The 12,545-nt window shown below is 36.0% G+C and overlaps 1 protein-coding gene across 4 annotated transcripts in view; it reads left to right on the forward strand.

The window, feature by feature from the left end:
- LOC150102363 (uncharacterized) overlaps positions 1-12,545 on the forward strand; it is a 445,051-nt gene that overhangs the window by 277,743 nt on the left and 154,763 nt on the right. The gene's annotated exons all lie outside the window — the stretch shown is intronic.

Raw genomic sequence — 12,545 nt, forward strand, 5'->3', positions numbered from 1 at the left:
TGACAGGGGTTTTTCCTCCTGTAAACTCAGGTTTTTCATGACAAGACACTAAGCCTAACAGGAAAACGGAAGGTGATAATGAGTTATGATTATTACCGAATTGTTCTCGGCAGAAAATGCTTGAATGGTATATTCATAATTCACTAGTTACAGAAGAATTTGTTACAACAAAAGTAAGCTAAAAGCAAAACCAGAATTCATATGTATGGTGATCTTATATATCTCTTCTGCATTTGGGTGCCTCCATAGCAGAGTCATCCTCTGATATTTGCATATCGACTCCACACGAGATGACTCAAGACCATAGTAGTGCTGTGTTTGGGCAAGTTATCAAAAAGAAGAAAGGAATCTGTTAATGTATTTTGTGAGAAATTTGGGAAAGGACCAATATGTGAAGTAACCAGTAGTAGTGAATTTGAACAGTAAAAATGTCTGGAAGAAGTCAGCCTTTGGAAAATCAGTTTTCCTTTAGTAGTGCATTAGTAAATTAGGATAGTAATGCCAAACTAATCCTCTCAAAATTTTTCAGATAATTTTTTATAATAAAAGGCTGTTTTGAAAAAAAAAGTTCATTATATCAAGGGAGGGTAGAGTATCAAGTGATGGTGAGAGCAATTTAGTTACGAAATACATGAATCCATTGGCGTGGAGAAAGAGTTTTATATCATAGAGAGAATAATGCAAGGTTGTTATATTTTTTCTTAATATTTCTTCAAGTTCATTAGGGTAGATCTTTCATGGAACTTAAAGTAGAGAAATCACTGTGTATTACAAAAAAAAAAAATTCCTGCAAAAAAAAAAAAAAAATATATATATATATATATATATATATAAGCTTCTCACACCTTTTGACATTTATTTATTTTCTTTTAAGGTTTATTTTTTTATAACTTTGTAGGTCACAACTGCTCTGTTCCATTCATTGGAGATTTGATTTTGCGATCCTACGTTCCAAATTATGCAGTGTTGCAAATGCAAAATTCTTATTCCTCCATATTTGGTCTTTCAGATTAAATGACATACCTCAAGTGCCTATTTTTGTCATGTACGAACAAGACATTGCACTCTTCTTTTTAAGTAGTTTGATTACACCTCTCATTATGGGTCCCTAATTTTTATCCTTCCAAGTAAGTGTGACAATCATTTACAGATTTAATGCATATTTCAAAAAAAAATTCCTGCAAAAGAAAAAAAAAACACAAAAACATCAATAATATAGTATGGTGGTAGGGGGCAGTACTAAATAACAACAATGTGTGTTATGGAGTAAAAGTAAAGCTTATTAACAAAGAAATACATATTTACACAATGATATATGCATCCACAACTATCATGGAATCTTGGTCGAATAAATCATTAATGCCTGTAGATTACGTGCTTGAAATGGACACCCTTGTATTTCCAAGACAGGTTTCATAATGCATGTGAAGGTTCTCTGTCATCTTGGAGAACAAAAGGTAGGGACATCTGCTGGACATATCATGTAATTTTATCCCATAGTTCAAGATTTGCAGGTGGATCATGGTGGAATACCCATTCCTTCAACATACAAATGAAAGCATCAATTGATTTGAGATCAGGAGAATGTGAATGGTACGGAAATTCTGTGAACCTTGAAATGAGCCTCCCTGAGACGTATTTTGATAAACAGGCTCTAGAACCACATGATGTGTGCCAAGTTGGTCTGTGTTGTTAGAATACCTGTGCACAAAATGGAATGTTGTTTGCATGACAAATCGTATACAAATTGTGGATGAACGGAACCAGCACATTCTTGATGTAGCTTTCACTATTCAAGTTCATAATTACCATCCTCTTCAATGAAATAAGGCCAGTTATTCCATAGTCGGAAACTGCACACCATGTGGTGGTCTTATCGCTGTGAAGAGGTTTCTCTTGGACAAATTCAGGTCTCAAGAAATAGGTAGATTTATCTGTAAGCTTATATTATAAATAGGCTTATATAAGCCTATTTATAAGCTTAGATGAAAATGTGTTTCATCTGAGAACTGCGCATTATGGAGGAAGGATGGATCGTTATAAACATTGGCCAGCACGCTTGCACAGTATTCCTGCCATGCAGTGTAATCTGTTGCTGTTAAACACCAACTCACTAGAATGATGTATACGAATAGGCACCCAGCTCTTAAGGATTCTCTGTAATGACCACCTCGATAACACTTGCTCCATTTCACACCCATGATTGTCATTTGTGTTAACAGTTCGTGGTCTCCCTGAATACCATTTGCATTGCAGCAGAACACTCCTGGTATGTCAGAATCTCTTGATTAAGGCAACAATGACACTATTGCTTGGAGCATGCTTACGAAAATGGTGAACAAACTGTTCACGAATATCATAGGCTTGGATCATTTGCTCTACTAATTCTGTATGAAAGAAAATAATGCTCAACAACAAATGCCTTTTCTTTCAATGTCATCGCCATTGCTACAGCTAAATGTAATGGCTTAGACTTTACACGTGCTCTTCTAATATGCATGCAGTCAAATGGCATATTGCATAGCACGTGTACTGAAGGAGGTATTGATGTTTATTACTTTTTTTTGTGCCATACTGTACCTTGAAGAAATGCTTACATATCTGCTTTATTAAAATTTATGGCCTTAAGAGTAATATAAATGCTGTGCACTACAACTTTACGGTAATCCAGAACTACAACTGATATTACTAATAGATACCCACCTACTGATGACCTCAGCAATTACCATTCCCCCTCAACAGGTTGAAAGGTAGTAGATGGTTCAAGATATTGACCCCCCCCCCCCATAGGATCAACATACTGAAAGAAGGATAGATAGTAATGTACCATAGGTTTATTGTCCTTCATGGATGGGATTCGCATTAAAAAATTGCCAAAATAAAAAAACATCCACAAAGGTGTTTATTTACTCATGTTAAATCTTATAAAACTGCTCATTTTTACTGCATAGCACTGCTTAGCAGTATAAACAATGCCAGAGGAACAAAATAAATAACTTAAGTTGCTAATATTTCACCAGATTTCTAACTAGTATCTTCAGAGTACAAATTTGATCTGTTAAAAAACCAAGTGGGGTGCTTAAGGGTCAAAGCTGTATAACAGAGGAGACCTCCACATAGCCTTTAAAGGAATGCGGAGAACCGACCAGGGCTTCGGACCTAATGTCCAATCCTCACCTTCTCGTGGTGCACCCTGTTGGGTATCTACATGGATACTGAACGAATGAGGATGAGCTGGCAATTTGGGATTTAGCCGACTGTATTCTTATTGGTTAAACCAAAATAAAAAATGATGGTACAACATGACAAAATTTCATGCCGGCTGAGGCGTCGCCCAGTTAAACAAGCAAAAAGTCAGCTACTGGAACGAATCTGAGAGCACATCCCAACTCAACATCACCAGAGTTAAAGATCGGTACTATCAACATAAGAAGCCTGAATGGCAAAGAAATGGAGCTAGCGGAAGAATTAGATAAGTACCAGATCGACATAATAGGGGTGACTGAAACAAAAAAGACAAAAACTGGTGAAATCTTTCTGAGCAATAAATGCAAAATGCTACATTCAGGAAATGACAATCAAGTAAAAGAAGGAGTAGCCATAGTATTCAACACAAAATACGAGGCTAATCTTCTTGAATGGCAGGCAGTCTCAAGTAGAGTGATGTGGACAAATATGAGCATGGGGAACTGGACAATGAGACTTATTTGTGCCTATAGTCCCACAGAAGGTTCTACTAAGTAGAAGTGGAGGAATATTTTGATGCTTTAGAAAAAGCAACTGACATGATGAAAAAGGAAAAGTTGGAGTTGTTGGGGATCTAAATAGCAGAGTAGGAAATCATTGTCAGACATACAAAAATATTTTGGGAAAATTTGGAGAAAAGAAGAAAGCTAATAATAATAGCAAATACCTGTTGGATTTCTGCTCAGGACATGGAGTGGTCATTACTAACACCTTGTTCCAACATAAAAAGGTGCACAAATTCACATGGAGAGAAGAGGCTAGGAATAAGAAAAGTCTCATTGACTATGTTGTTGTTGATAGTGATGTTTTCTCCCTGGTGCAGGATACCAGAGTGTACAGAGGATTTGAAATTGGAAGTGATCACTATTTAGTATTGAGCAGGATAAAATTGAATTTCATATTGAAAAGAATGACATGTAAGAAAGTTTTGAAGCAAATAAAAGTTGAGCAGCTCTCAGATGTGAACTGTAGACTAAAATACACAAAGATTATTGAAGAAAAAATGAAAGAGTTTGTGAACAGGAACCAAACCTTGGAGATTCAGTGGCAAGCCTTGAAGAAAACCCTGATTGATTCAGCCAGAGAGGCATGTGGTGAGGTTGTCTGCAAGGATAGAAAAATCAGAACTATGTGGTGGACACAGGAAGTTAAAGAGGCAGTGAAGGAAAAGAAGAAAGCATATCAAAAGTTCCTGGCAAAGAGGTCAGCTTTTGCTCTTAGAGAATACGGAGAAAAATGTAAGAAAGCGAAAAACTGTGTAAAACTAGCTAAACAAAAGTCATGGGAGGGCTTTGGCAAGAATATAGAAAATAAATACCAAGAAGGTGGTAAGATATTCTGGCGGTTGTTGAAGAAGCTTAGGAATGGAGAAAAGAGTGCTGTAAAAGGAGTTAGAGATGAAAAAGGTGACATGAAAACAGGAGAAAAAGATATCCATGAAGTAATTACTGGAATAATTACTTCATGAAGTAATTACTTAATTACATGGAGTAATTACTTCAAATAATTGCTAAATGAAACTAGATAAAATGAAACAATGATGTACACAGTGATAAAAAAATACTGACCAGGCATGCAATCAGGAATACGTATCCATGCTTGAATTAGAAAAGCCATCAAAGGCTTGAAATGTGAAAAGGCACAGGAGTAGATAATATTCGGCCAGAAATGCTGAAATATGGTGGTATAAAAGTTTTACAGTAGCTGCACTGCATAGTTCAGAAAGCCTGGACAGAGGGACGAATTCCCGATGATTGGAGTTGAGCTCTAATAGTACCCATATATAAAAAGGGAAATAAAACTGAATGTGAGAATTACAGAGGTATTTCCCTACTGAGTGTTCCTGACAAGTGACCTGGCAAGATCTATGCAAGTATACTTGAGAAACGGTTGAGAAGAATTGTGGAAGATCAGATCTTCACTTTATCACAAATAGTTGAGAAAGCATGGGAATATAACAAAGATCTGTATTTAAGTTTTGTCGATATGGAAAAGGCATATGATAAGGTGCCAAGAGAGAAGCTATTCATTACGCTACAGTTATATGGTGTCAATAGGGCATTATTTCAAGCAATACTTAGTCTTTATTTGAGTTGTAAATCAGCAGTTAGAATTGAAGTACAGGAAGATGGTTTAATGTTAAATCTGGTGTGTGACAAGGATGTACATTATCCCCTCTGTTATTCATTATCTATATGAATCACATTATGAAGGAAAGTGGTATTAAACATGATATCAGAATTGGAGATTATGTTAATGTCAGCTCTTTGCTTTATGCGCACGATGTTATACTTCTAAAGAAATATGCTACAAGTTTGCAAGATTCCCTGACTAAATTGAATAACTGTTGTAATAGATGTGGTATGAAGGTCAGCAATAAAAAGACAAAGACAATGAAAATAGGTAGAATCGTTGAAAATGTCAACTCTGTTGTGAACGGGGAACCTGTGGAACAAGTAAAACATTTCAGCTACTTAGGCACGATTTTTAGTGAAGATGGTAAATTCAATATGGAAATAGACAACAGAATCAACAAAGATGGTATGGTAGGAAGTCAATTGAATAAATTCATATGGAATAAGAGAGAAATTAGTCTTAACACTAAATTAGCTGTACACAAGACGGTGTTCAAATTACTTTTAACTTATGGATCTGAGAGCTGGGTCTGAAGTAAAACACTTGACCAAAGACTAGAGACTGCAGATATGAGAGTCCTGAGAAAGATTAGAGGCATGAACAGATGGCATCAATTGCAATATCATATTAAAAACGAGGATATTAGTAAAGAATTTGACATTGTCAGCATCCCAGAATGCATTAGCAGAGCTAATCTTAGGTGATATGGTCACTTGAACAGAATGGGCCAGGAAAGATTAACAAAACAAGTGTTCTCTGCCAGGTTGGCAGGAAAACGATCCAGAGGAAGACCAAGATATACGTGGATTGATACGGTACAAAGTGCCTTAGACGATAGAAATATAAGATCTGATAATGTTGGAGTCTTGACAAGTAACAGACTGATTTGCAGGATAATTGTAGATAGGAAGTTAGTAATGATGTACATTTTTCATGAAGTACTATCATATCCTGTACACCCCTTGATGGTACATGCCAGGAAATTGATGATGATGTTGATGATAAAACCAAGTAAGTAGTTGCAGATACACCTCAGATTATAACTGTGGGGGACTTCATTCACTTTGCACATCCTTGAGTCTATCAAGTCCATGTACCTGCAAGTGGTCCTAATTTGGACAGACTGGTAGATCTCTTAACATCTGCTCTGAAGAACAGAAAACTACATTTGCTATCATTAGTTTGGTAGGTTAGGATTAGCAAATCACATCCTATCAATATCTACAAGTCTGAGATACTATTTTTAACATCAGCTACGAAACATTTCCTACAAAAGAAATAATGTCCCATCAACAGTTTTCAGAAGGTGCTGTTCTGCCTAGTTATGCTTTGTTTTATAACAGTTGTAATTTGTACTCTGAAGATGCATTAGTTCAGAACTACCCTTGTCTGCCTCATTGTTATGCCTTAAATGGATTAGTAACAATAAAAAAAAAAAAAAGAAAAGAAACCTAATGCCTTTTCAGTACTGTGAAGGGTGTAGGTGAAACATTTAGTTCTAATTTTGTACGTTAGTCTGTCTTCATCCTTCTAATTGATGCCAAAGTACAAACTTCTACAACTTCTTGAATTAGTAATGTCAAGCCTTTTATGAATGACTATAAAGAAAGTTCTTTTAGGAAGAGTAAACATATCATCTTAAGCCAGTAATTCTAACAACAGTGGCTATATGACAGTAATCTATTGGTTATCCAGCAAGTAGAAGAAATCTGCTTTTTTTTTCTAAAGTTGGGAGTATCTGAAGCTTGAAACTATTGAAAAACAGGAAAACATAATTGTTTTAGGAACAAGGAGTGGAACCATAGGCTTACTCATAAGGTCACAAATTAAATGTTTAACATTAGCTGTGTGTTGAGCTTGAGTGCTGGGTGGAGCTCATGTTGTGTAGGCTTAATGGAGTAAAAAAGTCCCGGGAACGAATTAAGAATGCTATTTAATTCTTCCAGTATTTCGTCTGTCACAAACGTCTTCAGTGAGTACAGTATAAAAACTTGTAATGCACACACAAAGGCAACACAAAAACTAAGTGAGACGTGTGGATGGAAGACTTGAGTCCTAACTAGATGGGACATCCTCTATGGTGACTTTGGTTGTAAACTAAGATCTGAGGAATGGTGTTTCCTATAATTTGAGAAGTTTTGCACATCCATATTGATTCAGATTAGGCTGGTTTTTGACTGCAACTGCAGTGGAGTATGGTTGTTTTTTCCAATTGATTCCATGTGTATCCAAAGAATCCTCTGCAACACCTGATTTACCATATGTCATGTTGTTGATGTATTTTTTATATTATTCTATATAGTTGTAGTACATAATTAAGTTTACATTATTACTAGCATTCTATTATCAATTTCTTGCCAAGTTAATCTTATATATCGATGCACCAATACTGTCAATCACTAAGATCATGGTCTTTTTTTCTGGATGGGTTGAACACCTGTTATGCTGAGACTTCTTCAATTCATTGTGTACTGCTGAATGAAAACATCAAGTTCCTTCCAAATATCTTCATTTTTGATATATCGTTATCATTGATTCCATTTGTTCACTCCCTGAATTTTCCTCAAAGTTGTATCTAGTGTAGTTGAGAAATTCCACCCTCAACCCATACAACAACAATTCTCAGATTCATAAGCTAAAATTGGTTTGAATACTGTCTTATATATACTGCTAGTTTAGTGTTTTGGTTAATTTCAATCTTATTCTATATAAATTATTTAGTTGTCTATCACCGTACCTTGCAAGGTATCTTTATTACTTATGTCTTATTGTTTATAAAACTATAGACAAAAAAAATTGTTTGTAGGTTTTAATGTCTATATTGAATCCATCTCACCAAAAATTGTACCTAAATAACTGGAATATTTTACTTGTTTTATTGGTTCTCTATTGAAAATGCTTGGGTCTTCATTTTCACAACTAGTTTCATATTTTTTCATTTTATTGCTCACATAAATTATGCCAAATTTGGTATAGCAGTTATTCAGTTTACTATAATGAATCCTGAAGACTTTTATGGTGGATTTATTTAGGAGAACATCACCTACATGAAGTAAGGAGCTGAGTTTAATATTACCAATTTTGATATCAGACTTAATGTCACTATTCTTTATAAGGTGATATTAAGTAGTAATTTCATACTCTCTTATCATACATCTGAATTTACAACAGCCCATCATTCTGCCTTTAATTCGAACAGTTTACTTTATATTGAAGTATAGCTATATAGTGATTTGTGTAGTGTCTTCACATCACTAGTGTTTTTGAAGAGCTTTTCTTTTGGCACCTTACCATATGTTTTTTGTAGATCTACAAAGCTTAAATACAAATCCTGGTCATATTTTCATGATTTCTTAGCTATTTGTCGATCTTGACACCAGCCCAATCTCCTGCATTTGTCTCAATGCAGGTTTTGGATCTCTAAGTACAATAGTGAATAAATTAATCCAAATGAATACTCTCGTTTTAAAGAAAAATTTTAATTTCAGCACAAGAAAATAATTACAAAAAATTAAACTCCAATTTTACCTAATAATTTATATGTGCTCTTCTCTTCCTGCAAGTTCATTAATTCACTCAGGCATGGACTCTACCAATGTGGAACATATTTTTCTTATTTCTACATCTCGAAACCATACTTTTATAGTGGATTGCACTAGGTTATCCTTTGTATCACGGTTTAATTTTCCAAGTATCTTTTTCATTATAGCCCACAAATTTTCCTTTGGGTTAATGTCAGAGGAGTCCTGGCCACTGAAACAATTGGATGTTATGTTTTTGAGGAACTGTTTCACTTTTTTTGAAGTGAGGCACATGGAGCAAGATCCTGTTGGAAGATGAGTTCTTTGTCTTTTTGGATATGTGGGACCACTTTTTTCTTCAATATTGTATGTATTGTGCTTTTCCTAAGTAGTAAACGATCTTGAGTAAGTGTAGTTTTCCTTTTTTTTCCATTCTCCCACATTTTCCTTTTCTGTCAGGAAAAAAGGTACCTGTCTTCCTAAACCACATTAAAATCATTAACAGTACCCATATACCAACACTATACTCATTGGCAATTTGTTTTTGAATCATGGATGTGCTGAGAAAGAGGACATATTTTTGAATGCTTACTTGGAGATGTATCCATTTTATAGCTATACAAAATGAATAAAACACTACAAATGTCAACTTCTTTACACTATTAATAGACATTGTAGAGACAGTTAAAACATGCAGCACTCAGCCAAAATCATCATCATCAAATTCCTGCCATGTATCCTCAAGGGGTGTACAGGATATGATAGTACTACATGAAAAAAATTACATCATTACCAACTTCCTATCTACAATTTTCCTCCAAATCAGTCTGTTACTTGTCAAGACTCCAACATTATCAGATCTTATATTTCCATCGTCTAAGGCACTTTGTACCGTATCAATCCACATATATCTTGGTCTCCCTCTGTGTCGTTTTGCTGCCAACCTGGCAGAGAACACTTGTTTTGCTAATCTTTCCTCTCTCATTCTGTTTAAGTGACCATACCACCTGAGATTAGCTCTGCTAACGCATTCCTGGATGCTGACAGTGTCAAGTTCTTTCCTAATATCCTCGTTTTTAATATGATATTGCCATTGATGCCATCTGTTCACGCCCTAATCTTTCTCAGGACTCATATCTGTGGTCTCTACTCTTTGGTCAAGTGTTTTACTTCTGACCCAGCTCTCAGATCCATAAGTTAAAACTGGTTTGAACACTGTCTTGTATACAGCTAATTTAGTGTTCCGACTAATTTCTCTCTTATTCCATATGAATTTATTCAATTGACTTCCCACCATACCAGCTTTGCTGATTCTGTTGTCTATTTCCATATTTAATTTACCATCTTCAGTAAAAATCGTGCTTAAGTAGCTGAAATGATTTACTTGTTCCACAGGTTCTCCATTCACAACATAGTTGACATTTTCAATGATTCTGCCTATTTTCATTGTCTTTGTCTTTTTATTGCTGACCTTCATACCATATCTATTACAACAGCTATTCAATTAATTAAAGAATCTTGCAGACTTGTTGCAGATTTATTTAGAAGTATTTATTTATTTATTTATTTATGTGGTCACTGGAATTGAATGTGATGGGTACAGTATTTTCAGGGAGGATAGAGAAGATAGAACAGGAGGAGGAGTACTGTTGATGATAGCTGATGTGTTGCAGCCAAAGAAAGTAGTATATCATGATGATAGACATGTGAATGAGAGTTCATTTGAGGCAGTCTGGTGCGAAATAGTGACCAACGCAACCAAATATACAGTTGGATGCTGCTATAGGCCAGGGAGTACGGGGGGAGATATTGAATTCATGCATCAGCAACTTAGTGCAATGAGTGAAGGCTTGGTGATTATTATGGGGGATTTTAATTACGGTGATATCAATTGGAAGGAGGAAATATCACGTAGCAAAAAGGAAATGGAATTCATACATCTTCTACGAGATAATTACTTGAAACAGCACGTAACTGAAGGGACACGTGGTGTGAGAGTGTTGGACCTGGTTATTGGTTCAGAGGTTATATGCATAAGTAAGGTGTCCTCGTTACCTCCAGTTGGTGAAAGCGATCATGTGGTATTGACTTGGGAGGTTGCAAAATCTGTGGATTTTTCTATTAAGAAGGGGTATGTACGGAACTACAGGTTAGGCAATTATAACAAGCTTCGGAGTGAGCTTGCAGCCATCCCATGGCAGAACATATTGCAAGGGAAAGATGTTAGCAGTGCTTGGGATAAAATCAACGGGTATCTGAGGAAAGCAATATCAGATTGTGTCCCCATGGTTAGGAGGTCAAACAAGGCAGGCATTAGATGGATGAGCAGTAGTATCAAGCTTGAACTGCAAAAAAAGAAAATGTTATGGAGAATTTACAAGGAGAAAGGCGATCAGGACACCCATGAGCAGTACAAGGCTCAAGCTAGGAAGGTTACCAGCATAGTAAGAAAAGCTAAATCAGATTATGAGAAGACCTTAGCCAAAGAGATCAAGGGTAATCCCAAAGAGTTCTTCCGCTATGTGGCAAGTAAGAGGAAGAATGACTTTGGAAGGATAACCTTAGTGGGTGCTGATGGTATCGAGGTGACAAAATCAGATGTAATAGTCGAGTTACTGAGTGATCACTTTTCAAAAGTCTATCACCCAAGTGAGGATATCTCTATACCTACAGCAATACCTAATGTGAGAATTGAAGCTAAAGAATCAGAGGTATTAAATATATTGCAAAACTTAAATGCAAACACTGCGGTAGGCTTAGATGGAATATCAGCTCGGTTGTTGCGTGAATGTGCAAATGAATTGTCAACCCCTCTCACCTGGATATTTAACTTAAGTTTGAACTCTGGTATGGTCCCTAGGGAGTGGAAGTTAGGCAAAGTGGTTCCTTTGCATAAGGGTGGCTCTAAAACTGCAGTATTGAATTACAGACCAATCACCATCTCAGGAGTAGTGGTAAAAGTATTGGAAAAGTTGGTTAAAGACAAAATTCAAGATTGAGTGGATCAGGATATGATACTCTATAGAGGCCAACATGGTTTTGTTAAAGGTAGATCCTGCCTTAGCAGTCTATTAACTATTCATAATAGAATAACATCTGAGTTGGACAAAGGAACTGGCTACACAGTGGTACTTCTGGATTTTGCTAAGGCTTTTGACAGGATACCCCATAGAACACTGTTACGCAAATTGGAGCAGATGGGAATGGATATTAAATTGGTGATATGGATAGGAGAATGGCTCAGGGAGAGATACCATAAGGTGGTGTATGGAGGAGCCGAGTTCAGAATGAGGCAGGTGACCAGTGGTGTGCCTCAGGGCTCTGTGCTTGGGCCAATGTTGTTTAATTTGTATATAAATGATATAGGAAACGGCTTAAAGGGAGATATTCAGTTGTTTGCTGATGATGCAAAGTTGTGTAGTGCAATAAAAAATCAAGCTGATGTTGAAAGTTTGCAGGAGGATTTAAATAAGCTGGTAAAATGGGCAAAAGAAAATGGATGTCAGTTCAATGTGGAAAAGTGTAAAGTCATGCATTTTGGGATTAAAAGATTACCAGCTGTGTACTACATCGATGGAAAGGTACTCCAAGAGATTGATGAGGCTAGGGACTTAGGGGTATTGGTAGATAGGGAAATGAAGT

The sequence above is a fragment of the Typopeltis vanoorti genome, chromosome 10 (assembly GCF_054136105.1).
Source record: "Typopeltis vanoorti isolate ZY-2024b chromosome 10, IOZ_Tvanoo_1.0, whole genome shotgun sequence".
Lineage (NCBI taxonomy): Eukaryota > Metazoa > Arthropoda > Arachnida > Uropygi > Thelyphonidae > Typopeltis > Typopeltis vanoorti.